Below are 12,422 nucleotides of genomic sequence, written 5' to 3'. Positions count from 1 at the left end.
CCAAGCAGTCATCTCCCCAAGCGGTCATCTTCCCAAGTGCTCATCTCTCCAAGCGGTCATCTCCCCAAGTGGTCGTGCCTCCAAGGGGTCATCTCCCCAAGCGGTCATCCCTCCAAGGGGTCATCTCCCCAAGCAGTCATCTCCCCAAGAGGTCATCTCTCCAAGCAGTCATCTCCCCAAGCGGTCATCTCTCCAAGCAGTCATCTCCCCAAGAGGTCATCTCTCCAAGCAGTAATCTCTCCAAGCGGTCATCTCCCCAAGCGGTCATCTCCCCAAGTGCTCATTTTTCCAAGCGGTCATCTCCCCAAGTGGTCGTGCCTCCAAGTGATTATCTCCCCAAGCGGTCATCCCTCCAAGGGGTCATCTCCCCAAGCGGTCATCTCCCCAAGTGGTCATCTCCCCAAGCGGTCATCTCCCCAAGCAGTCATCTCCCCAAGAGGTCATCTCCCCAAGCGGTCATCTCTCCAAGCAGTCATCTCCCCAAGAGGTCATCTCTCCAAGCGGTCATCTCTCCAAGCGGTCATCTCTCCAAGCAGTCATCTCCCCAAGAGGTCATCTCTCCAAGCTGTCATCTCTCCAAGCGGTCATCTCTCCAAGCGGTCATCCCTCCAAAGGGTCATCTCCCCAAGCGGTCATCTCTCCAAGTGATTATCTCCCCAATCGGTCATCCCTCCAAGGGGTCATCTCCCCAAGTGGTCATCTCCCCAAGCGGTCATCTCTCCAAGTGGTCATCTCCCCAAGCGGTCATCTCTCCAAGCGGTCATCTCTCCAAGTGATTATCTCCCCAAGCAGTCATCCCTCCAAGGGGTCATCTCCCCAAGCGGTCATCTCCCCAAGCGGTCATCTCTCCAAGTGGTCATCTCCCCAAGCGGTCATCTCTCCAAGTGGTCATCTCTCCAAGCGGTCATCTCCCCAAGTGGTCATCTCTCCAAGTGGTCATCTCCCCAAGCGGTCATCTCTCCAAGTGGTCATCTCCCCAAGCGGTCATCTCCCCAAGCGGTCATCTCTCCAAGCGGTCATCTCTCCAAGTGGTCATCTCCCCAAGCGATCATCTCTCCAAGAGGTCATCTCTCCAAGTGGTCATCCCTCCAAGGGGTCATCTCCCCAAGCGGTCATCTCCCCAAGCGGTCATCTCTCCAAGTGGTCATCTCCCCAAGCGGTCATCTCTCCAAGGGGTCATCTCCCCAAGCGGTCATCTCCCCAAGCGGTCATCTCTCCAAGCGGTCATCTCCCCAAGCGGTCATCTCCCCAAGCAGTCATCTCCTCAAGAGGTCATCTCCCCAAGCGGTCATCTCTCCAAGCAGTCATCTCTCCAAGCAGTCATCTCTCCAAGCAGTAATCTCTCCAAGCAGTAATCTCTCCAAGCGGTCATCTCTCCAAGAGGTTATCTCCCCAAGCTGTCATCTCTCCAAGCTGTCATCTCTCCAAGCGGTCATCTCTCCAAGCGGTAATCTCTCCAAGCTGTCATCTCTCCAAGCGGTCATCTCCCCAAGCGGTCATCTCTCCAAGCAGTCATCTCTCCAAGTGATTATCTCCCCAAGCGGTCATCCCTCCAAGGGGTCATCTCCCCAAGCGGTCATCTCCCCAAGCGGTCATCGCTCCAAGCGGTCATCTCCCCAAGTGGTCATCTCTCCAAGTGGTCATCACTCCAAGCGGTCATCTCCCCAAGCGGTCATCTCCCCAAGTGGTCATCTCCCCAAGCGGTCATCTCTCCAAGTGGTCATCTCCCCAAGCGGTCATCTCTCCAAGCGGTCATCTCTCCAAGTGGTCATCTCTCCAAGTGGTCATCCCTCCAAGGGGTCATCTCCCCAAGCGGTCATCTGCCCAAGTGGTCATCTCTCCAAGTGGTCATCCCTGCAAGTGGTCATCTCCCCAAGTGGTCATCTCTCCAAGTGATTATCTCCCCAAGCGGTCATCCCTCCAAGGGGTCATCTCCCCAAGCGGTCATCTCCCCAAGCGGTCATCTCTCCAAGTGGTCATCTCTCCAATCGGTCATCTCCCCAAGTGGTCATCCCTCCAAGCAGTCATCTCCCCAAGCTGTCATCTCTCCAAGCGGTCATCTCTCCAAGCAGTAATCTCTCCAAGTGGTCATCTCCCCAAGTGGTCATCCCTCCAAGCTGTCATCTCCCCAATCTGTCATCTCTCCAAGTGGTCATCTCTCCAAGCGGTAATCTCTCCAAGCTGTCATCTCTCCAAGCGGTCATCTCCCCAAGTGGTCATCTCTCCAAATGGTCATCTCCCCAAGTGGTCATCCCTCCAAGAGGTCATCTCCCCAAGCGGTCATCTCCCCAATTGGTCATCTCTCCAAGTGGTCATCCCTCCAAGGGGTCATCTCCCCAAGCGGTCATCTCTCCAAGTAGTCATCTCTCCAAGTGGTCATCCCTCCAAGGGGTCATCTCCCCAAGTGGTCATCTCCCCAAGCGGTCATCTCTCCAAGTGGTCATCTCCCCAAGCGGTCATCTCCCCAAGTGGTCATCTCTCCAAGTGGTCGTCCCTCCAAGTGGTCATCTCCCCAAGTGGTCATCCCTCCAAGTGATTATCTCCCCAAGCGGTCATCCCTCCAAGGGGTCATCTCCCCAAGCGGTCATCTCCCCAAGCGGTCATCTCTCCAAGTGGTCATCTCCCCAAGCGGTCATCTCCCCAAGCGGTCATCTCTCCAAGTGGTCATCTCTCCAAGCGGTCATCTCCCCAAGTGGTCATCCCTCCAAGCAGTCATCTCCCCAAGCTGTCATCTCTCCAAGCGGTCATCTCTCCAAGCGGTCATCTCCCCAAGCGGTCATCTCTCCAAGCAGTCATCTCTCCAAGCAGTCATCTCCCCAAGTGGTCATCCCTCCAAGTGGTCATCTCTCCAAGCGGTCATCTCTCCAAGCGGTCATCTCCCCAAGCAGTCATCCCTCTAAGCGGTCATCTCTCCAAGCAGTCATCTCCCCAAGCAGTCATCTCCCCAAGGGGTCATCTCCCTCTCAAGTCTTGAAGCTTGGGAAGAAATGTGGAGCATTTGATGCTTCTGGCACTTGGGGTGTCATGCGGTGTTGGACTCTCTGGGTGGGTTGGTCCTTCTGGTACTTGGGGTGTCATGCGGTGTTGGGCTCTCTGGGTGGGTCGGCACTTGTGGTGTCACGCGGTGTTGGGCTCTCTGGGTGGATTGGTCCTTCTGGCACTTGGGGTGTCATGCAGTGTTGGATTCTCTGGGTGGGTTGGTCCTTCTGGCACTTGGGGTGTCACGCTGTGTTGGGCTCTCTGGGTGGATTGGTCTTTCTGGCACTTGGGGTGTTATGCAGTGCTGGACTCTCTGGTTGGGTTGGTCCTTCTGGCACTTGGGGTGTCCCGCAGTGTTGGAATCTCTGGGTGGGTCGGTCTTTCTGGCACTTGGGGTGTCACGCAGTGTTGGGCTCTCTGGGTGGGTCGGTCCTTCTGGCACTTGGGGTGTCATGCAGTGTTAGACTCTCTGGGTGGGTTGGTCCTTCTGGCACTTGGGGTGTCACGTAGTGTTGGGCTCTCTGGTTGGGTCAGCACTTGGGGTGTCACGCGGTGTTGAGCTCTGGGTGGGTCAGACCTTCTGGCACTTGGGGTGTCACGCAGTGTTGGACTCTCTGGGTGGGTCGGTCTTTCTGGCACTTGGGGTGTCACGCAGTGTTGGGCTCTCTGGGTGGGTCGGTCCTTCTGGCACTTGGGGTGTCACGCGGTGTTCGGCTCTCTGGGTGGATTGGTCCTTCTAGCACTTGGGGTGTCATGCAGTGTTGGACTCTCTGGGTGGGTCGGTCCTTCTGGCACTTGGGGTGTCATGCGGTGTTGGGCTCTCTGGGTGGGTTCTTCTGGCACTTGGGGTGTCACGCGGTGTTGGACTCTCTGGGTGGGTTGGTACTTCTGGCACTTGGGGTGTCACACGGTGTTGGGCTCTCTGGGTCGGTTGGTCCTTTTGGCACTTGGGGGGTCACGCGGTGTTGGACTCTCTGGAAGGGTTGGTCCTTCTGGCACTTGGGGTGTCACGCAGTGTTGGACTCTCTGGAATGGTTGGTCCCTGGCACTTGGGGTGTTACACAGTGTTGGACTCTCTGGAAGGGTTGGTCCTTCTGGCAATTGGGGTGTCACATGGTGTTGGACTCTCTGGGTGGGTTGGTCCTTCTAGCATTTGGGGTGTCACGCGGTGTTGGACTCTCTGGGTGGGTTGGTGCTTCTGGCAATTGGGGTGTCACGTGGTGTTGGATTCTCTGGGTGGGTCGGTCCTTCTGGCACTTGGGGTGTCACGCAGTGTTGGACTCTCTGGAAGGGTTGGTCCTTCTGGCACTTGGGGTGTCATGCGGTGTTGGTCTCTCTGGGTGAGTTGGTCCTTCTGGCACTTGGGGTGTCCCGCGGTGTTGGAATCTCTGGGTGGGTTGGTCCTTCTGGCTCTTGGGGTGTCCCGCGGTGTTGGACTCTCTGGGTGGGTTGGTCCTTCTGGCACTTGGGGTATCACGCAGTGTTGGACTCTCTGGGTTAGTTGGTCTTCTGGCACTAGGTGCGTCACGCAGTGTTGGACTCTCTGGGTTGGTTGGTCCTTCTGGCACTTGGGGTGTCATGCAGTGTTGGGCTCTCTGGGTGGATCGGCACTTGGGGTGTCAAGCGGTGTTTTACTCTCTGGGTGGGTTGGTCTTCTGGCACTTGGTGCGTCACGCAGTGTTGGACTCTCTGGGTTGGTTGGTCCTTCTGGCACTTGGGGTGTCATGCAGTGTTGGGCTTTCTGGTTGGGTCGGCACTTGGGGTGTCAAGCGGTGTTTTACTCTCTGGGTGGGTTGGTCCTTCTGGCACTTGGGGTGTCACACAGTGTTGGGCTCTCTGGGTGGGTTGGTCCTTCTGGCACTTGGGGTGTCACGCAGTGTTGGACTCTGGGTGGGTTGGTCCTTCTGGCACTTTGGGTGTCACAGAGTGTTGGACTCTATGGAAGGGTTGGTCCTCTGGCACTTGGGGTGTCACGCAGTGTTGGACTCTCTGGGTGGGTTGATGCTTCTGGCACTTGGGGTGTCACGTGGTGTTAGACTCTCTGGGTGGGTCGGTCCTTCTAGCACTTTGGGTGTCACAGAGTGTTGGACTCTCTGGAAGGGTTGGTCCTTCTGGCACTTGGGGTGTCACGCGGTGTTGGACTCTCTGGGTGGGTTGGTCCTTCTAGCACTTGGGGTGTCACGCGATGTTGGACTCTCTGGGTGGGTTGGTCTTTCTGGCACTTGGGGTGTCACGCGGTGTTGGACTCTCTGGGTGGGTTGGTCCTTCTAGCACTTGGGGTGTCACGCGGTGTTGGACTCTCTGGGTGGGTTGGTCCTTCTGGCACTTGGGGTGTCATGCAGTGTTGGACTGTCTGGGTGGGTGGTCCTTCTGGCACTTGGGGGGTCATGCGGTGTTGGGCTCTCTGGGTGGGTCGGCACTTGGGGTGTCACGCTGTGTTGGACTCTCTGGGTTGGTTGATCCTTCTGGCACTTGGGGTGTCACGCAGTGTTGGACATTCTGGGTGAGTTGGTCTTCTGGCACTTGGGGTGTCACGCAGTGCTGGACTCTCTGGGTGGGTTGGTCCTTCTGACACTTGGGATGTCATGCGGTGTTGGGCTCTCTGGGTGGGTTGGTCCTTCTGGCACTTGGGGTGTCACGCAGTGTTGGATTCTCTGGGTGGGCTGGTCCTTCTGGCACTTGGGGTGTCACGCAGTGTTGGATTCTCTGGGTGGGCTGGTCCTTCTGGCACTTGGGGTGTCACCCGGTGCTGGACTCTCTGGGTGGGTTGGTCCTTCTGCCACTTGGGGTGTCACGTGGTTTTGGACTCTCTGGAAGGGTTGGTCTTTCTGGCACTTGGAGTGTCACACGGTGTTGGACTCTCTGGGTGGGTTGGTCCTTCTGGCACTTGGGGTGTCATGCAGTGTTGGGCTCTCTGGGTGGGTTGATCCTTCGGGTAATTGGGGTGTCAGGCAGTGTTGGACTCTGTGGGCGGGTTGGTCCTTCTGGCTCTTGGGGGGTCACGCAGTGTTGGACTCTCTGGGTGGGTTGGTCCTTCTGGCACTTCGGGTGTCACGCGGTGTTGGGCTCTCTGGGTGGGTTGGTCCTTCTGGCACTTGGGGGTCACGCGGTGTTGGACACTGTGGGTGGGTTGGTCCTTCTGGCACTTGGGGTATCACGCGGTGTTGGACTCTCTGGGTTTTTTGGTCCTTCTTGCACTTGGGGTGTCACGCAGTGTTGCCTTCTATGGGTGGGTTGGTTCTTCTGGCACTTGGGGTGTCACGCAGTGTTGGCTTCTCTGGGTGGGTTGGTCCTTCTGGCACTTGGGGTGTCACGCAGTGTTGGACTCTCTGAATGGGTTGGTCCTTCTGGCACTTGGGGTGTCACGCGGTGTTGGACTCTCTGGGTGCGTTGGTGCTTCTGGCACTTGGGGTGTCATGTGGTGTTGGACTCTCTGGGTGGGTTGGTCCTTCTGGCACTTGGGGTGTCATGCTGTACTGCTAGAAACCCCTGACCGGCCCATAGAGTCAGAGCTTGCTCTGTAGTACTTTAAGGCGAGATAGGTGCACCTTGAGGTGGATGGGGTGTAGGATGTCTTTACTCCAACACCAATCAATAAGGACAACACAATGGTTTGGCAAAGGGGAGTCCTTTTAATGCCAAGTACAAAAAACAGGGAAACGTGGAAATCAACAGTGATGCGATGGCCCGTCTCGCTTCAACTCCCAACTACTTCATGCAAACAGTAACAGTTATACCCAAAATTCATCATCATTGACGTGTAACACTCAAATATTTGTCATGCCATTCTATTGGTTGGAAAAGGTAACTTAAATATAGGTGCTATATCTGTATATGGTAACGGAGTGTGAGGATTGGATAAACATCATTAGGTGAGCGTCCAAGCCCTTCCTTCAAAAATGACTACGGTGGACGTCACTAAAAGTACGACGTCCCATTGGTTCTACTATCTATAGGACCCTAGATTATTTGGTCCACTATGATTGGGTTGGCTTCAACCCCATGCATAAATCTCCACTTTAATTAGCAGCACCCAGAATGGTCAACTAGGTGCAGGATGTCCCAAGATTCACCCAGCCTCCCTTCCATCAATCAGTACTTTAGTGCTATGTGTCAATTAGTTGGCTGTGGTAGGCCTCAAAACTGTAGCTTCTTGTCAGGAAAAGTTATGGTATCTTCTGTTTGGGAGATAGCAAGGCGTAGGTGCCTCTTCTCGCTTGGCTGGTCACGTGCTAGCATACCATGAATCTGGGTGGTTTTCCTTCTATTTGTGCATTTAATTCGTTATTCGGCTTGCCACCTGCCTGGGCCTCCTTATCACGACCCTCACAGGGCAGGCTGCTCTGTTCTTAAGTTTCGATTCTCCGAAGCTACTGTCTGCCTCCCTCTCTTGGTCTGACCTCAACTTCCCAGGCATGAGCTGCTCTTACTGAGCTTCGATTCCGCGGTCTCTTTTCGCTTTAGCTATAGTACGAATCCTGTCCTGTTTGACCTCTAGTAAGCTGAGTTAATTCTGCTTTTGTGTAAAGTGGACTCGCACTTATATAGTGTGCTTTGTTGAGGTAGATATATAGGTGGCACTTGCCGCTCTTTTCTTCTACTAAGCATAGCAAGCCGCACTGTTTTCTTAGCTTCTTGCGGTTACAAGCATATGAACAGACGTTAGCTGGTTGAATAGCTTCATCCTGCTTTACAGTTTAAGTTTCTTTATATTTCAACATCGTCTCTCCTTCTAAGTTCATGATGTCCTTATTCATGACGTTTCGTCTCTGTGGGTCATCTTTTGATTGTCGTTTCTTTCATTTGTGAGTCTGTCCGGGCCCTTGTGCCGTCACCATTCGTCTTCAATTAAGGCCTGTTGAGTTTCTTCTGGGACAGTGTTTAAGCAATCTTCATTTCGTGTCATTTGCTGGTAGGGCTTTCTCAATGGATACCTTACTGTCCATGGCTGTCTGGTTATTGGTACTTCAATAGGTATTGCTCTTCTGATAAGCAATGGGCAGAGCCCTAATGCATCTCTCTGCTGGTTTATTTGCTCATCATATGTCACATATCTCGGCGTGAACGTTCTTGGTACTTCAAAATGGGCGACTGGAGTGCAGGCTATATTTGGGACCTCCTCTACAGTCCCCCCTCTGGTCGATGATTCATCGACCACTTCCGCTTCCTCTTTTGGATTCATCTTACTTGGTTCTTCTGTATCCATTTCTTCTTCATCTTCTGGGTTTGTACATGATGGTTTGAAGGAGTGTCTTTTTGGAGTCCATATTTTTATCACTCCTTTCAGGCTTCCTGCTGTCTTTACATGTTCGTCTTTGATTCATGTCATTAGCTGACATTGTCCATTTGGGCTGCAATAGATCCATTTCCCTTCATAATTTCTGCGTTTCCTGGAATACAGAAACTTCGTACCTTCTGGCGCATGCTCGCGGGCCTTCACAAAGTCTCTTATTTCATCATCAGTTAGATCTCTGGGCTTCAATCCTGGTTTGACATCAATCATGTTCTTCATCCCTATGGATTTCTTCGCAGTTTTCTGGCATTGCAAGATCATTATCTTGATAACGCAAAACCCTACAAATATCATTACTAGCATGGCTCCTAGGAACTTGAATGCATCTGCCATCCATTGTGGAACCCATATAAACCGTGAACCAAACCAGCTGTCATCATCAACTTTGTCGGTTTCATTGATCATCTGGTTCTGCAGGTTTGTCAGCATACCTATAGCTTCTGTTAAAGTTCAATTTTCCTCGTCGTGAGAGGTATAAATGTGCAACATGATTCTCCAATTTTTGCACAAACTCCTCCATTCATAGCTGTGATCATGTCAAGTACAAATCTGTTCTGAAGAGTCATCAGTCGGATGGCTCTTAACTCTTCCTTGATCGCGTCAAATCCTTTTGTTGTTGAGTTGATGGTTTGCAGTAACTCCAATCTAGTTATCTGCAACCATTTAGTATTTGCACCAACTTGGAATCTTGGCATGAGGGTCGCGAATACTGATGATGTGAGGCTAAATAGCCTGTGTTCATATGGGATTGCATGAAATGCTTCTTCTGATTTGGCAGAGAAATATTTTTCACTCTTTACTCGAGTTATCAGTTCCACATCTCCTTTTCCTCAGGTGAGCATCTGCTTTTGGGAAGCTATCAATATTCAGGTAATTTTTCGGGATCACTAGTGCTGGAACATGTACTTCACTATTGTGCATATGCGTCCCAAGTTTTTCGGCAGTCTGATGTATGCTTTGGATCTACATGCCCAATAATGATCCATAATTACTGCAGTTCCATGAGTCATTCGCGGAGGTTCAAAAATTCGTCCACAGTTCTGATTCTCTCCCATCTTCCTTGTGCCATTGTTCCTGAACCACAATTTCGGGCTTTCCAGTGGCACTGTCTGCAAGGGTCCTTCTCTGTCTTCGACCCATGTCAGTAATCTTGTAAGTTTTGACCATAGTGGTTTGCACATTACCTGTGAGATTTCTATTGCCTCCTTGCAGGCTCCAAGGATCATCCATGCTCGGCAAATCACTATTCCTTCTTCCCATCAGTTTGGTGAAAGCACTGTTCCCCAAATCTGCATTTGGCCTCTGTTTTTCCAAATTTGAGCTTCTTCTGGAGTTTTTCCTTGGACATTTAGTCTCGTGTTTACTTCCCATCTTATTCCTGCTCCTTTAACTTCAGGTTTCTCGTACCTGATCACGTGATTCCTAGTATGGGCTCTATTTCTCGTCTTAGTGTCCTGAACATAATCATCTTCATCAGGATAATCTGTTTCAGTTGCCAATATCAGTGAGGCAGCACTTCCCATGAACTGGCCTCTGGTGTTGCACATTGCTACGTGTGGCATACAGTGTGCTGTCGGGACATTGATTTCTACAGCCACGAAGATCTTGAATTTCCCCATGCTGTACGGTAGAAGTGCACAAACAAAGCATTCTCCTTCTGAATTTCGTCTTCCAACTTCTTTCAGGTGCTGGTACCAAATGTTGTTCCCTAGATGTGCTGTGCTGTCCAGGTAATCGTTTAGTTCATAATTATCTTCATGCATGCTTCTCTCGATTCATAATGTTTTCCTGTAGTTTGCTATAAGTACATCTCTGAATGCCTCTGTATGGCTTTTTCGTGCTGGAGGGTTCTCAGGTATCCTGGTCCATGGTGCAGGCTTCTTCATCTGCGCCATTTGAGTGGACAAGAGACTGGCTGCTCTTTCCTGGTCCTCATCCATCTTTTCTCTGCTGCGTGCAAGTGCCCATGCTAACCAGCCTAACACTGGTCCGGTATATGGCTGTATGGTAGGTCTGGTACTTGTCCCTTGTGTTGGAATATGCGTGCTGGGTAATACAGCCTCTGTCGTTGTTTTGTTCTTCAGTTCCTCTTGTCATTTTCTCGCTCTGGCTATGAGTGGAAATAGAAGGTCTTCTAACATTTGTGTCCTTGCGGTGAGTTTTTCTGATGCCGCTTCTGTTTTCTTGAGGGCTTCTGATATTACTGCTTCTGTTGGCCTTTCTCCTAATTCTTCTCGTTTTTTCTCACTATCTCCTGTGAAAGTCTTTTCGGTAGGCAGTCTCATCTTCTCTGCTGTTTTCGTTTGAGGTTCTGCGGTCATTGATACTCGGCCTGGTTTGTATGCATTCAGTGTGTGTGAGCGTGTATTTGTCAGTGTTTTGCCTTCACTCATTTCGTGCTGACCCTGTCTCCGGCTCTCCTGCTCATTTGTTACCATAAGTGTGTGTATATTGCTATTAATCACGTTCATTTCAAGTTCATTCCCTCCACCATCAGATTTTTTAGGGACTGGAATGACTACATAAGGTCTGGGTGCTTTTGTGGGTTTCATGCATGTATCATCAGGTGGGTGCACTGAAATCGGAACTCTTCGAGCACCAATAAAAAATGCCGTTCTGATCGTTAATGACAGTAAAATAATGATGAATACAATGCATAAATACATGATAGTTCGATATGTAAGGCAATAGCATTTTCTTCTGGAGGTGCCTCTCTGCCTGTGGGAGGACCAGGTTACTGCTCTGGGCCCCCATCTCAATCATTCGCCAAATGTCAATGTTATTGTTTCCCCACCCACTATTGTTCTTCGAGTTCTGTGTCAAAAAGTGATAGGTGCTTCACAAGTGTCCCCCCTCTTGCGAGTGACGATTGTCTCTTAATACAGGATACAGTTCCTTTGCTAAATTATGGGAAAAATAGATTAAAATAATACTTTGATGAGACACCTCTACTGTGCATGTTCAAAGTGTGTGAGATTCCAGTCCACTCCTCGAATCTGCTTCAGTCCTGAGGACATGTTTGACACTGGTCAGTATGAAGAAATAGGGAAAACATGACAAAAAATATAACAAATAAGGTTCTTGACTCGGCTCCCTCGATCTGTCCCTCAGTGGAAAGTTTCTTCAGAATCTCCTCAGATAACCTCTCTGCTGGTTGGAAAGTTCTACTTGGAGTATTATTCCATGCAGGAGCATTCCCATCTGTGCGATATTGGCTGGATCTCTGATGAAGGTGAGGACGTCAACCTTGATAGGTCTCCCCACTAATTCCGGAAAGTCAGAACTAGATAAAAAAGGACATTGTGCGCCAAACTGCTGTCTTCTGGTGACAGGGAAATTTGTCCAGTCTTTGTTGAGATTCAGGATTATATGTTCTTTCCTTGACATAAACAATGTTTGCACTGTCAGGTCGTGTGGAGGGAGACCAAGATAGTAGTCTTATTCAAAAGATGGGTAAAATGTTCAGTGTTTACTGGATCTCGAAGGAATGTTAATGTATCAGTTGTTCTCCCGACAATAGATGGACAGTCTTCGATTATGCGAAAGAAAAGTGTATTGATGAGTTCATCTATTTCTGCCTGTGGTGGAAGCATTGGCTTCTTTCTCACTGTACTCAGGGAGTACAATAAATTGTTCAGCAATGACAGTAAGCAGTTGTCTTACTATTTATTCATTTTCAGGATCTTGGAGAATTTCTGTGACACTGGTGAGCCTCCCTACCAGTGATGGGTATTATCTTAACACTAGGTTGAAATATATGACCACGTATTTTGTGATGTCTCTACTGTAGGGCACCAAAAGTGCTTCCAAACAGTCTCGGTTTTGGATGAATCGGGATGCTGTATCTATTTCCAATGTAAATATCCTTCATCAAAGGTTGTCATGGTCCTTTCCTTCTCACGGCTTGAGAGTGTCTTCGTTCAAAAGTTCAAATGTTCAAGTCAACACCACATGTTGTGGCTTATACGCACAATTTTCTTCTTCACCCTGCAACTAGGATGCACAGAGTGTCTGTTTTTATGTCCTTATCCCCTTTTTTGCTTAGAGGAAGTGTTCAGGTTAAGCCACAACTTGCAAAAGTTCTTTGTCTTTACTTTGCTGGTCATGCGTCCTTCTTCCTCGTCATGGATCTCGTCTGCATGTGCGGTGG

The 12,422-nt window shown here is 50.5% G+C and overlaps 1 protein-coding gene across 2 annotated transcripts in view; it reads left to right on the top strand.

The window, feature by feature from the left end:
* Positions 1-12,422, top strand: part of MMP17 (matrix metallopeptidase 17) — a 407,143-nt gene that overhangs the window by 199,221 nt on the left and 195,500 nt on the right. The window lies entirely within an intron of this gene.

Source organism: Ambystoma mexicanum, chromosome 10 (assembly GCF_040938575.1).
Source record: "Ambystoma mexicanum isolate Mex_15411 chromosome 10, UKY_AmexF1_1, whole genome shotgun sequence".
Taxonomy (NCBI): domain Eukaryota; kingdom Metazoa; phylum Chordata; class Amphibia; order Caudata; family Ambystomatidae; genus Ambystoma; species Ambystoma mexicanum.
The sequence above is the reverse complement of the archived record's forward strand: the minus strand, read 5'-3'. Positions and strand labels throughout refer to the sequence as shown.